This window comes from Neofelis nebulosa, chromosome X (genome assembly GCF_028018385.1).
Source record: "Neofelis nebulosa isolate mNeoNeb1 chromosome X, mNeoNeb1.pri, whole genome shotgun sequence".
Taxonomy (NCBI): domain Eukaryota; kingdom Metazoa; phylum Chordata; class Mammalia; order Carnivora; family Felidae; genus Neofelis; species Neofelis nebulosa.
Genome location: NC_080800.1, coordinates 32,928,236 through 32,940,944, shown reverse-complemented (window position 1 = coordinate 32,940,944; position 12,709 = coordinate 32,928,236). Strand labels below are relative to the sequence as shown.

Below are 12,709 nucleotides of genomic sequence, written 5' to 3'. Positions count from 1 at the left end.
CTGCCCTGGCAAACCAGTATGGATGCTCAACCTATGTTCTTTTTATTTTTTATTAAATTTTTAAAAAAATATTTTATTTATTTTGAGAGAGAGAGTGGGAGCAGTGGAGGCACAGAGAGAGAGGGGAACAGAAGATCCAAAGTAGGCTCTGTGCTGACAGCAGCCAGCTGGATACGGGGCCTGAACTCACATACCATGAGACTGTGACCTGAGCCAAGTCAGACACTCAATCAACCAAGCCACCCAGGTGCCTGTGTTTTTTTAAAGTTTAGTTATTTTGAGAGTGACAGAGACAGCACGAGTGGGGGAGGGGCAGAGAGAGATGGAGAGAGACAATCCCAAGCAGGCTCCATGCTGCCAGTGCAGAGCCCGATGTAGGGCTTGAACCCATGAAGTCGTGAGGTCATAACCTGAGCCGAAACTAAGTCAGATGTTTAACTGAACCACCCAGGTTCCCCATCAACCTGACTGTATTCTAAGTGCTATTCCAGGGGCTTGAATTAGAGCAGTGAATAGCACAGACAAGGCAAAAATCACTGCCCTCTTGGAGCATACATTCTAGTAGGAAAGATAGACAAATAATAATTAACTAGAATAATCTAGAATACTAATGATAAAGGGCTATGGGAAAAATACAGCAAGGAAGAAAGAGAGAGAGAGAGAGAGAGAGAGAGAGAGTGTGTGTGTGTATGTGAATGAGCGAGGGAATGCTAATTAAAATGTGGTGGTCAGGGGGCACCTAGCTTGCTCAGTCAGTAGAGCATGCAACTCTTGATTTCAGGGTCGTGAGTTCAAGCCCTACATTGGGTGTAGAGATTACTTAAAAAAAAAAAAAAGGAGGGGCGTCTGGGTGGCTCAGTCGGTTAAGCGTCCGACTTCGGCTCAGGTCATGATCTCACGGTCCGTGAGTTCGAGCCCCACGTCAGGCTCTGTGCTGACAGCTCAGAGCCTGGAGCCTGTTTCAGATTCTGTGTCTCCCTCTCTCTGACCCTCCCCCGTTCATGCTCTGTCTCTCTCTGTCTAAAAAAAAAAAAAAAAAAAAAAGGAAAAAAGATTAAAAAAAAAAAAGAAATGCAGACTCTCAAACTAAATCACAAAATGTGGTGGTCAGGGTAAGACTTCTGAGGAGACACTTATGGAGGATGAAGGAGTGCACCATAAGGAAACAGGAGGGAAGAGAATTCCAGGCAAAGGGAACAGCAGATGGAAAGGACTGAAGGGGGCATGTGCTTGATACATTCTAGGAACAGCAAGAAGACCAGTGTGGTTCAAGTAGAGTGAGGGAAGTGGAGGGTAAGAAAAGAGGTTAATAAAAAAAAAAAAAAAGGCAGGGGAAGAGGTAGGAAAGGCAAAACGAAGGCATGGGTCTGATCAAGGAGGGCTTTTCAGGTCACTGTGAAGACTTTGCCTTTATTGTGAATGAAATGAGAACCCAAGGAAAGGTCTGAAGCAGTGGAGTGACATGATCCGATTCCAATTTCAACCTTGTGTTGAGAGTAGACTATGGGGCCCGAGTGGAAGTAAGAAGAAAAGCTAGCAAAAACAAGATAAAAGGGGCTAGCCATATGTGCAAGGCTGGATACTCTCCTTGCATACTTTTGGCTTCTGTAATCTTACTTGCCTCCTGCCTCCACCAACTGCCCGGAAAGCACCACTGATAAGTGCCCTCTCCCCTTTTTCTTTTTTCTCTTGACCCTCTACCATCCCAGCCATAAAAGGAGGCTGATGCCAAGGTTCAGGGCTCGGCCTTTGGAGGTGACTCCGCTGGGCTGGCACTGGTGTTCAATAAACAGTCTTTTCCTGATTCCCCGAGTGTGTGTGGCTTGTCTCTTCCTGGGAGCCGAATATTTGCTGTAACAGAGGCAGTGAGACTACAGTCATGTTCACTCGGATCAACAAAGGAACAAATCTCAGAGGACCACCAGCCTCACAGGCTCTGGCACATGCGGCCCCTCCCTCTGCCCCGCAAACCATGAAGCCTCACAAACACGTGCCTATTGGAGGTTCCCTCCTGCCAGTCCACCATGCTGTGAATAGACAGCTAGAGCTCACTGACCATTGCCAAGGGTCAAGATGAGACATGAATCAAAGCCATAAAGGAGCCACTAGTGGCTCAGTCCATCAAGCGTCTGACTCTTGATTTTGGCTCAGGTCATGATCTCGTGGTTCGTGGCATCGAGCCCTGCATTGGGCTCTGCACTGACAGCAAGGAGCTTGCTTCGGATTCTCTCTCTCTCTCTCTCTCTCTGCCCCTCCCCAGCTCATGCACGAATGTGTGCTCTCTTTCCCTCTCTCTCAAAATAAATAAAATAAATCTACAAATATCGGTTTATAATGTAAAGAAAGAGCAAAAATAATTTAGCATCCCAACAATATTTTGTACCACAACTGATCCTGATAGGGGATACTCCTCTTGAAATTAAGACTTCCACAGAACATCTATGCACAGTATGTGTTTCTGGTGCAATTGCTAGGCCAGACAGAAAACACTACACTTGAATCTCTCCTTTGTTTCAGCGAAAAGGAGACACATGACTTCTATCCAGCTGTTTGCACTGTGACGGAAGTTGCTTGAAGCAGCCCACAGCCAAGTAAAAACACGAGAGACAGATATTAAGTGCAACTCACTTTGGTCAAGAAAAGGAGGAAGATTTTTCCTGAAGTGTGAAGTTCTGAGACATAAGCCAAATTAACATCTGCGAGGATCCAGCCACTATGGCCTCCTGCACTGTGATGGAAGCCCTTGATGTCACTGTATCATTCAGATGTACAAAAGTGATCCTCATTCTCAGTCAAAGGACAAACAAACAAACAAAAAAGCCAAAACAAACAAACAAAAAAACCCTACCTAAACTAATCCAGGCAGGAAAGAAGTTATTAAACAATCACTTCAAATGTCTGGCTTGTGTCAAATGCTCACAGCATTCAACATTTTCTGCTGTACTCATTTTCCTCATTGTTCTAAAGAATGACCGTGATCGAATACTCTGGTTTCCTGAACTGAAAACTATGCCTACGAGAAGCTTTATTTCAAAGGCAGCTTCTGTCTTTTGTCATGTAGTCACTCAACTATAAAAACTGTCCTGTCATTTTTCTGTAGTAAGAATCTGCAGCCACTAGACAGGGAAACTAGACATGGGAAACTTCTATACCTTCCCCTCAGTTTTCTGTGAACGTAAAACTGCTCTAAAAAAAAATGCTTAAAAACATCTTCACATAATCAGAAACAAAACAAAGGAATCTGCAACCAATGACCACAACAAAAATCTAAGATATTTCTCTGGGATTTTTCAATTCAAGATTCACATTTTCTACACGTTTTCACATGCTGGGCCTAGAGTATCATGCTGTCGGGAAGAAAGACCTTCCACTGGCTTATGGTCCCTCTAGCTGGACTTAGAATCAAATTGACATGAGACAGATTAACAGGAGAAAATCAATTTAATAGGTGTATGTATGGGGAATCCAGAGACATGAAATTCCAAAGACAGTGAAGCAACAGGAAGTTCATAGTCACTAAGGAGAGGGTAGGGGTGTGGGGACACAAAGGGGAGAAAGACCATTAGCAAGAAGGGGAAAGGATATGTTTTGAAAAACAAGGTTGCCCTATGATGCAGATAAGGTTCTTAGGTGAAGGGGAGTCTCTGTTAATAGCTCTCTTCCTGGTACAGGCTCTCCTTTCCAGTGTAAATTTAGGCAGACAGCTTTTCCTGCATCTGCTGGGTTTTGATTACTTTTAACTCAAAATAATCTTTATGCCAACATGGCCTATCTTGGGGCTGCCTGCCTTGGGCCCCTACAATGTTAGTATTAAATTTCTACAGGGCATCGTGAAAGGCTCACTTAAGATCCTAGAAGAATTCGTTCAATTTGGAAGAGCATTTTACTATGTCATCTAAGTAAATGATTCACAGGTTTTGATATAAGTAGAGTTTCATTCATTCAACAAATATTTATTGAGTACATTCTCATGGAGGGCCAGGCAATAACCTCTAAGCATAATAGCTTGATTATGTATCGATAGCCTGTCATCTGTCTATTGATCTGTCAATCATTCTCCATTCATCTACCTCAGAGTGTGACAAATGCTATAGAAAGGAGTAAATTAAAGTGGAGTAAAAAAAAAATTGAGGGGTGTGTATAGATATGGGCTGCATATTTAAAATGAAAGGACAAGACAGGGAGGGCCTTATGGAGAAGGTAAATTTTAAGAAAAGACTTTCAAAAGAGGAGGAAGCAACCAGTGTGGATGTCTGAAGGAAGAGGGCTCCAGACAGAGGAATCACCAGTGCAAAGACTGGGGAATGTCTGCACTGTCTGGGGACCAGTAAGGAGGCTATCATGGTAAGAGCTCTGTGTAAGTATGTACAGAAGCAGGGTCAGGGTGGGGGTGGGGAGGAGAAGGAGAAGGGTGGGGGTACAGATGTCAGAGCACAGGTGGATCTAGGTTTTTGTGGGGCCTGAATCTTACACAATTTGGGGCTCTTCTTTTTTTATAAGTTTATCCACTTTGAGAGAGAGTGAGAGCGAGAGAGGGGTAGGGGCAGAGAGAGGAGAGGAAGAGAATCCCAAGCATGCTCCAAACTCGAACCCAGGAATTGTGAGGTCATGATCTGAGCCGAAATCAACAGTCAGACACTTAACTGACGGAGCCACCCAGGCGCTCCAATCGAACTCCTCTTTAAGAGAAATAATTCCAGGGGCACCTGGGTGGCTCAGTCGGTTGAGCGGCCGACTTCCGCTCAGGTCATGATCTCGCAGTCTGTGAGTTTGAGCCCCGCGTCAGGCTCTGTGCTGACAGCTCAGAGCCTGGAGCCTGTTTCAGATTCTGTGTCTCCCTCTCTCTCTAACCCTCCCCCATTCATGCTCCATCTCTCTCTGTCTCAAAAATAAATAAATGTTAAAAAAAAAAAAGAGAAATAATTCCAATGTACAAATGGAAAATTAGGTACAAAAGTGAAGATTTATGCAGAATGACCAAGTAAATTGCAATAAATTTCAAACCTTAAAAGGCTAACAGAACAAACACCAAAATCCTGCATTATGATACAGTATTGTGAGAAATAAGTCTACTGACCCAATGAAAGTAGGGACATGGAGACTTAGAGCACAATGAAGCTAGGCTTTCATCAATGTTCTCACTAGAGCGGGTGTCTGATGGGCAGGCACACTCGTGAGGTTACAGCAGACAATTTATCTCCTATCATGCAAGTCCCTCCCCTGATTCCTCATTGGCTAAACACTACAGAGGTTACAGCCTTACCGGACTATACCTATGCCCACATAAGGCAAAAAGTAGTCTGCTGGAACAAGTATACATTCCTTGATGTGAGGCAGAGACTTCAGTTCTTTGGCGCATGCTCATTGAAAGCTCATGAAAAATAAGTCTGCAAAATGAAGAGGGTAAGAAGAATCAGGAAGTGAAGTGTCCAAGGGTTTGGGACTCCATTGTATGTGTGGGGGGTGGTTCATACATATTTCTAATAGGTTGTAAACCTATTGTTGACTAGACAGCACAGCTTTCATTTGGTATTTCTGAAAATGAATCATAATCATCTCGCTTCTCATAAGTATGTAACTGCATGTGCTGCATTTTCATGTATGTTCCTGATAGGAGAGAACTTCTGTTTAGACAAGCATTGATGGGAGCAAACCATTCTGCTTACAATTTTATATCTAGTGATTAGAAGAGTTCCCCATAGTCTAGCATCTGGTGCTATCCATCTCAATGACTGTTTCTCTCTCCCACTTACCTACATGCTTCCAGGCCCCACGAACCCTAACACATGTTTATATCACTAAGCACTGCTGGGCCTTGCATCCTCACGTTCTAACTCTGGGTGAGTCAACAAAATGGGCAGGACACTTCTGGAAGCCATTCCCTACATGGCAAGGCTAGAAGCAGCTTTACCTCTAAGAAGGAATGCAAACCACATAAATATGCCTCAGAAATCCAAACTAAACATATCCCCAGCTCAGTATTCCCATGGCTACATTCCAAATACCCACCTAGTCACTCAAATGACAAAATCCCACTGCGACAAAGACTCAGTTGCTGGGCCCATCCCAGCTAAGCTCACATGGCACCTTATAGGATATGGTATGTATTCTGAAAAGCACAGTGGAGAGGAGTTGACAGATTTGAGTATAGCAACTACATGATCTGACTTGCTGAATTTTATTTATTCCAAGACACAATTTTTTCTACACGTTATCAGGTCTTAGATTGGGGCTATTGAGATAGCCTTGGTACAGACTGTCTTATAACAGTCATCTTGCAGGTAGCATTTCAGACATAGTTGTCATTGACTGCACAAAGAGGAGCTTGTTCAGGGAAGTCCTTATTTTCTTCTCATCCATCAAATTCTGTGCATTATGAATATTATGTGCTTTGCAAATGATTATATGATGTAGTCCTGAAACGAGAAGTTGAGGTGCAAGAGAAAGTCAGGGAAACACAGCAGCAGGGGAAAACCTTGAGACTAGTGAAAGGAACATTCATTATTGGAGGAATTATTGAAAGTCTGGAATTTCTTACAAAGCAGTGACCACGTAAGTGCTTTAAAAGACCAATGAAAATACACCAACGAGTAGATGGACCTTGATTTTCTCTTGTTCATGACATGCTTCCAAAAGGATTGCCTATCATTACATCAAGCAATGAATCTGGATGCAGTAGAAAGTGTCACATGTCCTGGAATTGTGCAAGTATCTTCAAAACAGGCAGGTTCTGATGAAAAAGTGTGATGTTTTGCATAAGATTACTATTAAGGCAAAGTCTCATAGTTCTTAGTTCATGGCAATGTCACTTATAAATCAAGAGTGCTTATTACAGTTGATGGCATTTTAGATGCAATAACATGGTAAGTTTAACAAGATCACTCTAACGACTTGGTTTTACAAAGACCCTAAGAGGGCAAGGATTGAAGCAGAGAGGCCATTTACCAGATGATTATGGTGATCCAGGTGACCTGGAGATGGTGGTAACAGTACAAGTGGTGAGAAGTGGTCACACAATGGATATATTTTGAAGGTAAAGCAAATAGGATTGGATACAGGTTGTGAAGGAAAGAAACATGAGGAGTAAATCAAGGCTTCTGATTTGAGCAACTGGAGAAATAACAAAGCCATCAGAAGAGGGTGCATGGAACTTGGTAGAAAAGATTATGTGGACAACATTGGAGTTGATTTACAGGCCAGTTATGTTTGAGATGTCTACTAACAGATAGGAAGAAGAAACTATGTGTCCAAATGCTGGATAGATGAGCTGGTGGAGTCTGTGAAGTCCTCTTCTGATTGCTAGGACTTCCTCAGTGCAGCAGGAAACAGGTCACTAGCTGGGAGTAGGGGTGGGAAAGGAGGAGTCAGAGGTGTGAAGAGAGATAGTAAGGTATAAAACAGTCATCTAGGACCTTGCTACTCAAGGGCCAGAAGTGTCAGCATCACCTGGAAGCTGGTTAGAAATACAGGTTCTCATATTCCATGGCAATGTCAAAAATTGTTCATCAAGATCCCCAGGTGATTTACAGCACACTAAAGTTTGAGGTACACTTTAGGGAGAGTGACTAGATTAAGGAAGAACAGTCTGATGGTCCAGCTGCACTAAGGGCCCACATGAGGTGTGCAGCATAAATTTAAAGACAGGACCATCTGCACGGTTATGGGTTTTACTCCAGCCAAATGCACTAGCATGGCACAGCTGCAGAACAGGCAGAGAGCTGGATGTGACTAGAGTTATAGTTGTTTTAAGGATATAAGCTTGAATGAGTCAAAATAGTCAAGGAGATAAATAACTAAATGAATATATACAGGGTAGGGATACAACTTAATTTTTTTTTTTTTTTTTTACCGATTGGGTATGTGATATAAAAAGTTTAGAGACCTCTGGTTTACATGATGATATTATGATGACATTAGCTACAGCACTACTTCCCCCAGGGATGTTTGTATTTAATAGGGGTTTTGTGAAAGTCAACATATTCCCAAGGTGCAAGGGAATGACTTTTTAATGGTATTATCTGAGGAGTTCTGGTCAGTGGGGACTAAGGAACTTGCTAGTATTCACCGAAATCACATCTAAAATTGAACAGTCTTCCCACTGAGGTAGTGTCTTGAGGTTTGTCACATAATCCTTAAAGATTAATTCTAGAGGTGGAAATTTCAAGCATGAACGTTGTCAATGAAAACTGCTTTGTCTCCAAAATTAAGGCCTGCCTCTAGGAGGAAATGTTATGAAATGAGCCCTCAGTGCTTGTGAGCGTACCCATGCTTCCTGTTGCAACAGAGTCAAATTCAGAGACACTGGACAAAGATCACTCTTGGCTTTTACTTTCGCTTTCAATCCAGCAACATCTAGGCCATTGACACAATGGAAAATGTCTAAATTAATAAAACCATAGAATTTTAGAGTAGAAGGAGACTCTATAGGTCTCTATAGGTCTATGGGTTTAATGTCTTATCCAGTCTAGAGATCAATTTTCATCCAGCTGTGCAAGTGGTTCCATTACTGGGAAACACATTCCTGTTCAAGTCAGCTAATTCCAGAGTTGGGCCATTCTAATTCCTTTTTATATTGTCTCTGCATCTGCCTCCCTAAAGCTGCACCATTGGTCTCAATTCTGCCAAATGGAACAAAAGAGAATAATGATGACTCATTTCAAAAATTTCAAAACCTCCTTTCAAAAATGTTAACAGTGCTCGCATATGAGTGTCACCCTAGTGACCCACACTATGTACTTCTCTTATTTATTCATATCTGTGTTAGAATAAGAACCTTAGAAATGCACACATTTTCCAAGTGATGTCTGATAATTTCAGAATACCATGGGAGTTTTCTGTCCATTAATCTGGACATGACACTCCCATTAATTTAGAATAAGGTTCCATTAAGTTTTTCCAATGGCTCAGTTAACACTGTTAATTGATATTGAGCAACAAACCCTCTGGGTGTTTTTCACATTAATTGCTGTCAAGTTGGGTCTCCCCTATCCAGTACCAGTAATCGATCTTTTGGACTTTAATGCAAGGCTCTTGTTTTCCCTTAATAGGCTTCGCCTTGTTGGTTTCACCTCATCATTCTATCCCATAGGGCTCTGTAATACTTCTGGTTGCACGATCTGAGGTCTCTGCCAATTGTCCTCTGCAGAAAATAGTTCACAGGCCTAAGAGTGGTATCCTTAGAAAGGCCTGTTTGTAAACTTGGTCTGTGGCTGGTGGTGTCTGGGAACTTGGAGGGTTCTTAATACTCCCTAATTGATAAGCATGTCTATTATGCTTAGATTGTTTGTACAGTGTGTTTTATTCAGGCCACCTGTCCTCTTTCTCAAAGTCTGGACTTTCGGTACTTGATAGGCACAGGGTGCCTTTGTGAGCAGCCTCCAGTAAAAACCCTAAAAAGAGTCTGGAAGGGCTTCCCTGGGCAGAAACATTGCACACATGTTGCTGCATTTCCCTTGCTGGGGGAAGAGGATGCTCTGTGTGAGCGCTCAGGGGAGGCAGAGAGCATAAGAACACCGGCACATGGATTCCTCCAGTCTCTGCCTGTGTCTTTTCCTTTAAGTTCTGGCCCTGTATCCTTACTGCACTGCTGTGATAAGTCCTAGTCCTGAGTACAACTATATACTGAGTTCTATGAATTCTTTTACGTGAGTCCTTGCGGTGAACCTCTGAAATTAGTGGTGATACTGAGGATCCCTGACAGTCCTGACTTTGCACTACCTGCAGATCTAAATTGCCTGATTCTGTCTAACTAACAAGCATGGGTGGGAGCTCAAGGTTGACTAGTATAGTCTAACCTTTATAAGTTTAAGACTGTGCCTTCACTTGTTTGGAGTAACAAATTATGACACTGAATGTATGGTGAAGCAATGCTTCCCAAATGTGTTGTGGGAGCTCTCACCCCTTAAGACTCTTCTTGAGCCCCAATGTCAATTCTCAATACAATAGAGACCCCCTAGATGTTCTCAGCATCCTGTAGCAGGGTGCATAACTGACACACTCCCTGATGAAAGAAAATGTAGTTTCCTTTCTATGACTCTTTCACATACTCAAAAGAAATATAGGGGCACCTGGCTGGCTCAGTCGGTACAACATGTGACTCTTGATCTAGAGGCTGTGAGTTCAAGCCCCATGTTGGGTATAAAGCTTACTTTAGAAAAAAAAAGGTAGAGGGGCCCCTGGGTGGCTCAGTCAGTTAAGCATCCAACCCTTGATTTCTGCTCAGGTCATGATCTCACAGTTTGTTGGATAGAGCCCAACATTGGGCTCTGTGCTGATAGCACAGAGCCTGCTTGAGATTCTCTCTTTCCGTCTCTCTCTGCCTCTCCCCCACTGACACACTTGGTCTCTCAAAATAAATAAAAACCACTTTAAAAATCTTTTTAAAAAGTAACTAATATAAAAATGACCCATCTAACCCCCACCTAGATGTATTAGATGTTAACATTTTGCCATACTTGCTCCAATTCCTTTTTTTTTTTTAAGTTTATTTATTTTTGAGACAGAGAGAGACAGAGCATGAATGGGGGAGGGTCAGAGAGACTGAGACACAGAATCCGAAACAGGCTCCAGGCTCTGAGCTGTCAGCACAGAGCCCGACGCGGGGCTCGAACTCACGGAGCGTGAGATCATGACCTGAGCCGAAATCGGCCGCCCAACCAACTGAGCCACCCAGGCACCCCTCCAATTCCTTTTTTTAAAGGAAGTTAAATATTTTTGTGACAGAAGCTTTTTTTGTGTGCCTCCTCACTGAGATACTCCGAGCCCTTTCCTCCCAAGAGGTAACTATTACTTTGGGAGTGTAGTTTGTTTCTTGTGTATGTTGTCACACTTTTACCATCTGTGTAAGTGGAACTATTTTAGATGTGTTTAATCTTAACAGAGGTGTTATTATTGTGTTAAAAGGTGATTTTTTCCTGCAAGTTACTTTTGGGGGGTATAATAATGTGATTTTTTGTACAAGTTGATTTTTGAGGGTATAATATTTCCCCAGGTAGATTTGTATAGTCTTGGTTTATATATTTTCACTGGTGTATACCATGTAAGGTTATAACTATACCAACCATTTTTTTCTCTTTTTTTTAAGTTTATTTATTTTTGAGAGAGAGAAAGAGAGGGAGACAGAGAGGGAAAATTCCAAGCAGGATTCTTCACACAGACAGCAAGAAACCCAACGCGGGGCTCCAGCCCATGAACCATGAGATCATGACCTGAGCTGAAATCAAGAGTCAGATGCTTAACGACTGAGCCGCTCAGGCACCCCTCAACCATTTTTCTTTTTTTTTTTTATTTTTTTTTTCTTTTTTTTTTCTTTATTTATTTATTTATTTATTTATTATTTATTTATTTATTTATTTTTTAATATATGAAATTTACTGTCAAATTGGTTTCCATACAACACCCAGTGCTCATCCCAAAAGGTGCCCTCCTCAATACCCATCACCCACCCTGCCCTCCCTCCCACCCCCCATCAACCCTCAGTTTGTTCTCAGTTTTTAACAGTCTCTTATGCTTTGGCTCTCTCCCACTCTAACCTCTTTTTTTTTTTTTTTTCTTCCCTTCCCCTCCCCCATGGGTTTCTGTTACGTTTCTCAGGATCCACATAAGAGTGAAACCATATGGTATCTGTCTTTCTCTGTATGGCTTATTTCACTTAGCATCACACTCTCCAGTTCCATCCATGTTGCTACAAAAGGCCATATTTCATTCTTTCTCATTGCCACGTAGTATTCCATTGTGTATATAAACCACAATTTCTTTATCCATTCATCAGTTGATGGACATTTAGGCTCTTTCCATAATTTGGCGATTGTTGAGAGTGCTGCTATAAACATTGGGGTACAAGTGCCCCTATGCATCAGTACTCCTGTATCCCTTGGATAAATTCCTAGCAGTGCTATTGCTGGGTCATAGGGTAGGTCTATTTTTAATTTTCTGAGGAACCTCCACACTGCTTTCCAGAGCGGCTGCACCAATTTGCATTCCCACCAACAGTGCAAGAGGGTTCCCGTCTCTCCACATCCTCTCCAGCATCTATAGTCTCCTGATTTCTTCATTTTGGCCACTCTGACTGGCGTGAGGTGGTATCTGAGTGTGGTTTTGATTTGTATTTCCCTGATGAGGAGCGACGTTGAACATCTTTTCATGTGCCTGTTGGCCATCCGGATGTCTTCTTTAGAGAAGTGTCTATTCATGTTTTCTGCCCATTTCTTCACTGGGTTATTTGTTTTTCGGGTGTGGAGTTTGATGAGCTCTTTATAGATTTTGGATACTAGCCCTTTGTCCGATGTGTCATTTGCAAATATCTTTTCCCATTCCGTTGGTTGCCTTTTAGTTTTGTTGGTTGTTTCCTTTGCTGTGCAGAAGCTTTTTATCTTCATAAGGTCCCAGTAATTCACTTTTGCTTTTAATTCCCTTGCCTTTGGGGATGTGCCGAGTGAGAGATTGCTATGGCTGAGGTCAGAGAGGTCTTTTCCTGCTTTCTCCTCTAAGGTTTTGATGGTTTCCTGTCTCACATTCAGGTCCTTTATCCATTTTGAGTTTATTTTTGTGAATGGTGTGAGAAAGTGGTCTAGTTTCAACCTTCTGCATGTTGCTGTCCAGTTCTCCCAGCACCATTTGTTAAAGAGACTGTCTTTTTTCCATTGGATGTTCTTTCCTGCTTTGTCAAAAATGAGTTGGCCATACGTTTGTGGGTCTAGTTCTGGGGTTT

The 12,709-nt window shown here is 42.3% G+C and overlaps 1 protein-coding gene across 1 annotated transcript in view; it reads right to left on the bottom strand.

Moving 5' to 3' along the window:
• Window positions 1–12,709, bottom strand: part of PRRG1 (proline rich and Gla domain 1) — a 496,749-nt gene that overhangs the window by 176,547 nt on the left and 307,493 nt on the right. The window lies entirely within an intron of this gene.